The following is a 10594-nucleotide window of genomic DNA, read 5'->3' on the forward strand; positions in this document are numbered from 1 at the left end:
TTATGAGGGATAAACGATTATATACGTGCAACTATACTTGCAACATTATGTCTTTATACTAGGTGCAAATGCGTTTAATGGATGCTTTTTACTCACATGTCTTCTAACGACACGTGTCGACTTGAGTTGAAGCTGATAACTTTAATAAAATATTTTATATATTGAAGTTATACGCACAAGCCGGGAAAAAATATATCTCATATAATTATATAGGGTGACCCATTTTAACTTAGTCAGCCAAATAACTCGAAATATCGCGATTAAATAAAAAAATGTTTGAAACAAAAATTGTTGTATATGAAGGGGCTGATTGAACTATGACCTTGACAATGACCTTGACCTTCATTTTCAAGGTTTGAAGGTCTACTTTCAATTTTCAAATAGAAACCCATATTTTTGATCCCGGATTTTGAAAGAGAGCAAAATTTTACGTCCAGATGAACTTTCATGTTATGGGTCAAAGTTGACCATAGAGGTCATTTTAAAGACAAATTCCTAATCGAAGCAGAAAGCCAAAAAATCTTGATTTTTCCCGGATAGTGTTTGTGAGAAAAATTGTTGGACGTTGAGGGGAGACCAAACCATGACCCTGACAATGTCCTTGAACCTATATTTTCATGACCATTTCAAGGTTAAGTGGGGATTTTTAATAAAATTTTATGCTGGGCATAAAAGTAATTTCCTCTAAATCGACCTAGCGTGAGTTGGGCTGTTTGTTGGTTCGCACTTATTTTATCAGATTACAAATGTTAAAAAAAAATACATAAACACTTGTGACTTTGGCACCAAATGGACAAAATTTTGGAGGGATACTTAGAGGATCTCCATCAGATGGAAAGTTTAATTTTCGATTTTGAAGGTAAGGTATGCTAATATCTAAAGAATCACAACAAGAAAATATATATGTAGCATAAAATTTTATTAAAAATCTCCACTTGATCTTGAAATGGTCATAAAAATATGGATTCAAGGACATTATCAGGGTCATGGTTTGGTCTCCCCTCAACATCCAACAATTTTTCTCACAAACACTATCCGAGAAAAATCAAGATTTTTTGGCTTTCTGCTTCGATTAGGAATTTGTCTTTGAAATGATCTCTATGGTGAACTTTGACCCATAACATGAAAGTTCATCTGGATGTAAAATTTTGCGCTCTTTCAAAATCCGGGATCAAAATATGGGTTTCTATTTGAAAATTGAAAGTAGACCTTCAAATAACCTTGAAAATGAAGGTCAAGGTCATTGTCAAGGTCATAGTTCAATCAGTCCCTTAATATACAACAATTTTTGTTTCAAACATTTTTTTATTTAATCGTGATATTTCGAGTTATTTGGTTGTCTAATTAAAAAGGGGTAATCCTGTATATAGGTAGAAAATATAAAAAATGTAAATATAAAATTATATAAAAAATTGACATATATTACATACAACTATATGTACATAAGACACGAATTTTGTAAATTCCAATCATTTCCAGAAACTTTATGCGATTTCTTTCTAAAAAAATATTATGAGATTGATTAAATGAATTATAAGTATACATTTTCAATAATTTTAATTTATACGAGCCACTCACAGCGCTTGAGACTACAAAGCTCCTAAGCACTGGTCGTTGTGATTGGTGGTGTCCAATGGAGCCGTGATCAATCGGGATCACTCCTACTTTAACGATTAATATCTCGGTCCACGGGGTAAAACGATATATCGTACATTGTTTTTTTGCCAGATTCGTTCATTTCGTGCAACGTGTCGAACAAGTCTAATTTATGTATGTAGAAGCAGAAAATCACTTACGTGTTCCTCTATGCCATCGTTGTGACGGATTTCCTAACCTCATCATTAGTCACAGAAAACAGACACATATGTGATGTGACCATGCACATTGCCAGCGTCACATTTGCCTCTTGCGCCAAAAATTCCAAAAGGACATTACCCACACCACTTCGTAGCGGCGACGACGACGACACAAAGAGGTTATATATCCATAGAGTAGGATAGCCAGCTAAGAATGTGTAAGCGATTAGAAAGAAACAGAAAACGAGATGGCCATCAGCATCCTTGTTTAATCGCGCATGCGCTGTTGATTTTCAGTGTTAAGGGGGGGGGGGGGATTTCAGGAGAGCAACATATCGATGCCGAACCACTCAGTTTTCAAAGTTCGACGCACGAAGCAACATTAGATAAAGATAAAGATGGCCATCCTATATTCTTTCTCTTTCCAGTGTCTAACATTTCCCACTTACAGGGGCCCCTATGGCTCCCCTACTCTATGGATATAACCTCTTTGCGACGACATCTATGATAATGATGACGTTTCTTAATATAAAAGTTTCAGATTCGTATTTTGCGTCGCAAATTTCCACTCGTAGAGAACGTAGAGAAAAAGTAAAAACATTTCCATTATATATCCCGAGCGGTTGCAATCGATTGAGCACACTTAGAACTTGATCGATTCAGCCCTTATTGAGATCAGATTATTTCGATCTGTCGCAACTCGCCGCGTAAAGTAGTCACGGTAGTGTCGCTGCGCGTAGCTTAGCGCCGAGACACTACTAGTGTCTCCAGATAAAAATGAATTATTAATAAGAAATAATTCACTTTCAGTCTCTTACAAGAAAAAAAGCCTTTTCAGTTTTCTTATATTTATGAGAATTTTTTTGCTTTCTAGTTTTAAAATTCTTAACAAGAATTCAATATCTTAGTGTGTTGTATATTCTCGAGCCAAAAATTATTCTCTATTTATTAATTACTTCGATATCATTCCCCGCCTGCACAATACGTGACAAATACGTCTCTATGACGTGCCAACTCGTCACACGTTACGTCGCAGTGACTTCTCGACGTAATAGACACGTCGTTGACACGCGACTAACAAATTTTTAGTGACAGCAACATCGCAGTGACGAATATTTATGATTTTATGCATCGTGTTGAGCACCTATTTGCGACTTAAGACCCGGTTTTTCATTATCTGGTTAAGTCAACTTATGGTTAAGCTTAACCTGATATTTTATCCAATAGGCTTCATCTATGATCATGTCATATATGAAGTCTTTGATGTCGAAATATTGAAAACCGTTAATGTAGCAAATAGGGTTAGGATCCTCAACAAATTTTCTATCAATTAGTATTATTCAGTTTGATAGCGAAAAAAGAGAATATTATGCGTAGAGAAACTATACACAAAAATTATAATTATAAAAGAATAAAAAACAATTACTTACTTTTTAATTGTACACTGTCGTTTGTAAACTCAATCCAATCTGACTCCTATATTTATCCGCCCTAAACACCGCCATAGATTCTTCGAGAATCAATTTTGCCAACTATACATTATATTCTCTATGCACGTCTATGAGACGTGCAAAAAACGTTACATATTTTCTGCTACATATTTTGCTACCAAAATAGCATATCTACGCACGTCGTTGCGATGTGCAAGAGACGTTAAGCCGGTTCTACATTAGTTGCAAGCCGATCGCAAGTTTGTTGCGACAGCCAATCTGAAACTTGCATTTTGAAATCAATGCTTCATATTGGCTGTCGCAACAAACTTGCAATTAGCTTGCAATTAATGTAGAACCGGCTTTATATATTTTCTGCGACTTTGCGACCAAAATAGCACGTTTTTGTTACGTATAGTGCAGGCAGGGATTACTTACATTTTTTTATTCAATTATTTCACAAGTACAAAAATTGCAAATAACATTCCACGCGATATCTGTTTACCGAGTTCACAAGAGGATGACACGTGTCGCTAGAAAGTCATTAAGTTAAATCAAAATTCAAGGCCAGTCATGATATGGACGCATATCATATAGGTTCCTGACCTACCAGAGTGTGTGTGCTGAGTGTTGAGAGAAAGAGAAAGATAAAAGATGTTCCAGGTCATACACGTGCGTCAGCAATCGTAGAAACGTAAATATATGCCTAGCACTCGCGCGATTATTGAAGTTGTAAAGTGCTGTCAGATTCTATTCCGCAAAAGATTTTCGATGAGAAATATAAGTATTTTCGACACATTTAAGAAAACGTTAATAAAAAAATAATTTATTTCGCAAATAGTTACGGTTCGCAAATAGCTGATTGTTTACGTTCGTAAAAATAGTAAAAAAAAATAATAGAATGAACGAAATGACATTGGAAAGAGAAAATTGTATTCCGAACTGTAATTATAGAATACAGAAAAAGTTTGTTGAAGCCACTGACGTGGGAGTATATAAAGGCTGCGTTCGGACAGCACGCTATCAACGTTATTTGTGTCATACTATCCTTGTTTCACGTTTAATGGACGATGAAGATAGAATGACACAAATAGCGCTAATAGCGTCTCCCCGAACCCAGCCTAAACGTAAACTCTGTGTAAGTGGCTTCAACAAACTTCTTCGGTAACTTCTCTATAATTACAGTTCAGAATACAACTTTTCTCTTTTCAATGTCATTTCGTTTATTCTATTATGTTTTTACTATTTTACACACGTAAGGAATCAGCTATTTTCAAACCGTAACAATATTTGCGAGATAAATTTATTTTTTTGTTGACTTTATTTTAAATACGTCGTTTCGTTTACTCCATTCTTTTTTTACTATAAGAGCTTAATATAGGAGCAAAAATATGGAGAGAGAGAGAGAGAGAGAGAGAGAGAGAGAGAGAGAGAGAGAGAAAGACTGCATGTTGTAATCTGCGATAGAAATACGTTACATATATTGCATGAATGGGGTCATAACATTGTACTACTAACAGCGATGCGCCGATTACATGGGACAACATATAAGAAAAAATTGTTTTAACCAGTTTAGCTACTTGCATTGTATTTTTACCTGTTAAATTCGAATGTACTGTCTAAAGGCTATTACATCATAATTTTGAAAAAAAATGATATTAAAGATGCAGAAACGGCAGCTTATTTTTAAGATTATAATCTTTTTATCATATTGTACTTTGTCAATTTTGCTTTTTGTTTAGCAATTGATTATATTTTTGATGTATTTTTAAGTGGTAAATTAAAAAAACACAATCAAAATATTGTATTACGTAGTTGTTTTATACATTTTCTTATGCTTTACAAAATATGGATGTGCATTTAACACTGTATAGACAAAATTTGTACACTCTCCCATGAGATTATGGCTGAATGCTACGCCGTAAAACTCGAAAAGCCGGGGCAAAGAAGGAAAGCTACAGACGCAACTACTCTCGCAAAAGAAGAAAGAACTACTAAGCTTTTCATATAAAATTTAAATGTAATTGAGTTGTATAATTTTTGTGAATAACAAGAATCTTTTTAATGCAATATTAAATAATAGAAAATTAAATTGTCAAAAATTCTGAAAGAAAACTCACCAATAGGCCTCATCGAAACACTCTTATTATCTTGTTACTAGATCTTCTAGAGATATTGTTATACATACTACTTTCGAATCGCTTGAGAACAATGTCATTTTCTGTATGGAAACTCATGAGGCTTATACCACAACTTATATTTTTATCTCTCCAATGTTCTCCCTGCATTATCAATCCTTACAAGAATTTCGATGTCTGAAGAGGGCTCAATATAAGAATCGAAACGACGTAACTTATTTTTCATTTAATTCTAAGTTTGACGTATATATTTGAATTAGTTTTTAAGTATTTATAATATTAGTTAATCTTAGATTCAATTAATTGAATATAACATGTTTATATAATTTCAAAGTTTAAACGTTGTATGTTTGTCTGCATCTCCTACATCGCCCTTGTTGATTTTCGTTTTATACATTTTGAAAACATGAATATTATATTTTAATGCATCAATACCTTATTTATATTGCATATAAATGTATAATTCTAATAATATTTCACGAATAATGCACAATTAAGAAAGTACATTTGTCATCACTCAAAACAAAGCAAACCGATCGAGTTCATTTTTAAGATATCTAATAACCTAAAAATAAATAAAATCTAAAATCACATTATAAATATGTGCATGTACCTCCCAATACGATTGCTTTCTCGGCATTGGAAGTAAGATTCTTGCCAGCAAGAGACGTTTAAGTACATCCTTCACATTAGCTGGATCGAAAGAATAAACAATGTTACATATAAAATTTGCATACAATAAATTACATTCGCAATTCAAAACTTACAATCCATCAGGAACTCTTGTATTTTTGAAGCGTCGATGATAAATACTTCTTTTTCACCTGATGGCGACACCCCAGCATAAAAATGTACGTTTTCATCGCCCATTTTAATAAATTTCTCTTGCAACTCTTTATACTGCCGCTCTTTTTACGACCACACTAGGACTAGATCCGTAGCCGGCTATGCAGCTAATTCTAGTCATCTGCGTATCCACTGCGCATCCATTGCCAAAAGAACGAAAATCTGCGCTGCAGTCGACTGCGCAGTTGGGCTAAAAGAACGAATTACTGCTGTATCCGATGCTTAAAAGAACGCATCCACGACTATTATCTTATAGCAGCTTAATCCCGCTCAAATCAAAACGTGTTTCTCATATGCGTAACAACATGTTCGGGGAAATTCCTGTAAATCCTTATAAATCCCTGTGAATCCCCGTGAAGGAATCTCACTTGAAATCTCCATAATTATGTCGCGAAAAGATTACGCATACTTAAAAAGAAGACTACGACTTTAAACTTTGAAATTTTTACGGGATGAAAAAAAACCTGTGCAATTTCTTTATTTGACCAAAATGATGAATATTCTTATCTGTTTCTCATCAGATACCTACACTAAAATGCAGAGTGCAAGATGCGGGCGGTAACTTCATCGTATTATAATTAATTAACCTGTTACTTCGTTGAAACCAAACACAGGCTGCGGTCCAATTCACGCCCACGATAATTAAAATTATCATGTTACTAATGATAGATTCGTTTTTACTAAAAGCAATACACAGGTTATATGTTTTTCACATAGGTTATATGTTTTCCACAGGACGCAATTACGAGACATGTAATCTGCGTGTATTGGTTTTAGTAAAAATCGTAATAATGAATATTTAATGTAAAGCTATGTTATTGTGGTAATTGATGGAAATTGCATTTGAGAATTCGGAGAATGACAATATATTGATTAAGTTAGCGTTGTTTATTTGTAAATATAACTTTGATATGTTAGAAAATAGATTTATGTTACTGATTATAAACTTTTGATAATTAAAATATATAATTTAAATGAATTTTATAATTATCCAAATAATATCCAAATATAAAACACAATAATCTTGAATCGCCAAATATTCATATATGTAGTTAACTTTTCTGATCTAACATAGTCTACTTTAGAATAGATTTTTAATACAAATTATTTTTATGTGAAACTGCTGGATGTCTAATGAATAACACATATGATCTTCATAAAATGTAGTCAATATCTTGAATAATATATATTATTTAACGATATTTCTCTAGATTTATTTTAATACCCTTTTTTCACGCAAATGCATAAATGACGTAAATGCTTACGTCGACCCATTTCCGGATCATGGTCATCGTGAGCTCGCAAATTCAAAAATCCGTGATGTCACTTTGCCCTACATGCAAAACGCTCGGGAAACTAGAAGCGCGTTTAAAAACAGATTAACATCTTGTCGGATGATATATTGAGAACTGATAACTTGTCGACTATTGGATTCTGCAGAGTAATAATCTCGCGTATGTATTATAAATCGTCAACAATTTTGTTTTTACTCTTTGATCACAACTTAAAAAGCTGTTTTTTATTCTTCGAAATTTTCTTTAAATATAAAATATTTAGTAATTTTTTATTTCCGGAAAACATTATTGCGGAACTGTCTCGTCATTTAAGGAGTTTGCTCACCTTTTGCGAGAGGCGTGCAGTAAAGGAAGCGACTCCTCTATTTATGCATAGAAAAGAATGAGACAAAGAATGAGACAAATGAAATCCAACATTTTTGACAAAGGACAGTAATACTTTTTTGATTCATTATTGGTTGTCACACCAATCGTGCAGTAAACGTTAATCGTATTTTTATCAACTATTTATTGATATATAAAATTTATAATGAAAAGTTTTTTGTTCAGATGGTAGCATTATTTACGAAATTACAACGCACAGTGGGGACAAAATCCTGAAAAACTGGCAAAAAGTCGATTTTGGAATTTCAGTAAAATATGTATGTCATTGTCATCTCAATGCATCAAAGTAGGCAGGATTTAAATTTTATAATATTTAGCCAAGTACTTTTATTTTGGCAGAACTTTGAATATAAGAGTATAAGCTTTAAACCAGGTGAACAACATGCATATGTTATAAATACTATAAATTTCAAAATCCATAACTTATGTCTTAAGTTTTATTATTTATTATTTTTTGGTATATATTTATAAATGTTAATTATTAATAATCATTTAATATTACATAAATTAAAGTTCTGTATCGATTGAATTGAATATTTTTACATTTTTGCAAGTCAAAACTTGCTATCGACTGACTATAATCGGAGATACTGCTTGCTAATGAAACTTGCTTTATACCGATACATTGGCTACGTTCGGAAACGTCGCTCGGATGCCTCCGATGCCTCGGATTCATCATCTGTCCTTGTTTAATATCTAATATTAAACAAGGACAGATGATGAATCCGAGGCATCGGGGGCATCTGAGCGACGTTCCCGAACGCAGCCATTCCCATATCATATTCCTTCAAAAAAAAACCTACCACTTTTTGCAACTTTGGCTTCGGCAAAATAGCCTATTCGATCGCAGCACGCGCCGCGCATGTGACATAGTGTTGAGCGTACGCGAACGAGGGCGATATTTATTTTCGTGAGCGCATCTTATTAAAGGCAGATTTTGAATTGGCTGGATTTACTTTCGAATATTTTTTTTTCACATTTAATAATCAACTATGTCAACCCTATTATTTACTAAACGAGAAATTATTGAACAATTTTTCGTAAAATCTGGTATTGACAGTGCCCCGAGCAAAAATTAGATCGGGAATGCCCGATGCATGACTAATGCCTGATCGGGAAAAAGTAGGGAATGCCATAATACGGAATTCCCGATCCTTGCCTGATCGGGAAAAGACAGGGTATGTCATAATACGGAATTTCCTACTATAACCTGATCAGGAAACAGTAGGATGTGCCCTAATATGGAACTCCCGACCTGTGCCTGATCGGCAACAAATCAGAGAGCGCGTTTTAAGATTTTTTCGGGTAATCCTGAAAGTGGCCGGATTTCCTTGTCCCTATTCATTGTTTTTATAAAAAGAGGATATATTTTCTTGAGATTATATATCGTGTAATGTTAAATATCGAATTATGGATGGAAATTATAATAAAACACGTTTGATAACGCGAATGCGAGTGAGAAAATTTCGTGTATCTCGTCAAGCATTGTACTCATGCGAATCCGTATCAGAAAATGGTAAGTACATTTAAAACATAAAATAGCATAACTATACATTACCCCAGACAGCACCGAATATTTATGATAAATATTTATTAATAATCATTTTTTTTAATGTTACATAAATATTTCTTACATATTTTATATAAAGCTTTATTCGAAATATTATTAAAATATAGACTAAATATTTTATGCAATATTTATGATATTTCTAATAAGATTTTTTACTTGGATTATAATGTCTCATTAAGTATTTTCATAGAATTTACTATAACATTAATAATAAATATTTCATAATATTTATAATAAATGTTTATGATCTGTGCAAATTTTATCAAAATTTTTTTTATAAATTAGAGTGCAAAATATTACTGGCCGGAAATTTCTGCATATCACTGTATATCGCAACCTAACCTGTATCTAAGCAATAAATACCTTATCAGAGCCCTATTAATACCCTTGCAGTGCCCTTAAAATTTCCTATTAAAAACAAGGCATAACAAAGGGTAAAATTATCCGTCCCCGATTATGATTGTCCGATCAGGCAATCTTCATTCTCGACATTACATTTACGCCCTTATGGAAAGAGACACTGAAAATTTCGAAAAAACACTGAAAATTAAGTGTTAACACTCAACTTTGAGTATTAACACCTGAAAATTAGGTGTTAACACTCAAAGTTGAGTGTCAACACTTAATTTTCAGTGTTTTTTCGAAATTTTCAATGTCTCTTTCCGTAAGGGCGATCAGGGTCGGATCGGGTGTCCTGATGAGCGACTGATCAGGCATTAGGGCATCCTGATAAGGACCCGATCATGGCCCTTTCAAAATTTCTGCTCGGGATGGTATTGGCAGTGGCTGCCAAATCCGATGCCTAAAAGAACGCACCAGGAGCGTTTCCCGATGACGGGAGGATGACAATCGTATATTTTGGAGTCAGATTTGACAGATTCGAGTTTGAGTCAGTTTTTAGCGTGGATGCACGCTTACCTTTTTTCCTATTCCTTCATTAAATAAAGTCTTACGAGTTCTTTTTATAATATACATTCAAAATGTTTATTTTGCTGCGATTGGAAGTTTTTTCGCGCTAATTATCCTTTTAAATTAGAGAGAAATAGTCCTATCTCAGCAGACACTTATAAAACTGTTGTATTCCCTCGAACGCAGCGAGGGGATAACCACTATAGCTAAAATATTGTCCCACAAA

The sequence above is a fragment of the Trachymyrmex cornetzi genome, unplaced genomic scaffold, assembly GCF_001594075.2.
Source record: "Trachymyrmex cornetzi isolate Tcor2-1 unplaced genomic scaffold, Tcor1.1 scaffold255, whole genome shotgun sequence".
NCBI lineage: Eukaryota > Metazoa > Arthropoda > Insecta > Hymenoptera > Formicidae > Trachymyrmex > Trachymyrmex cornetzi.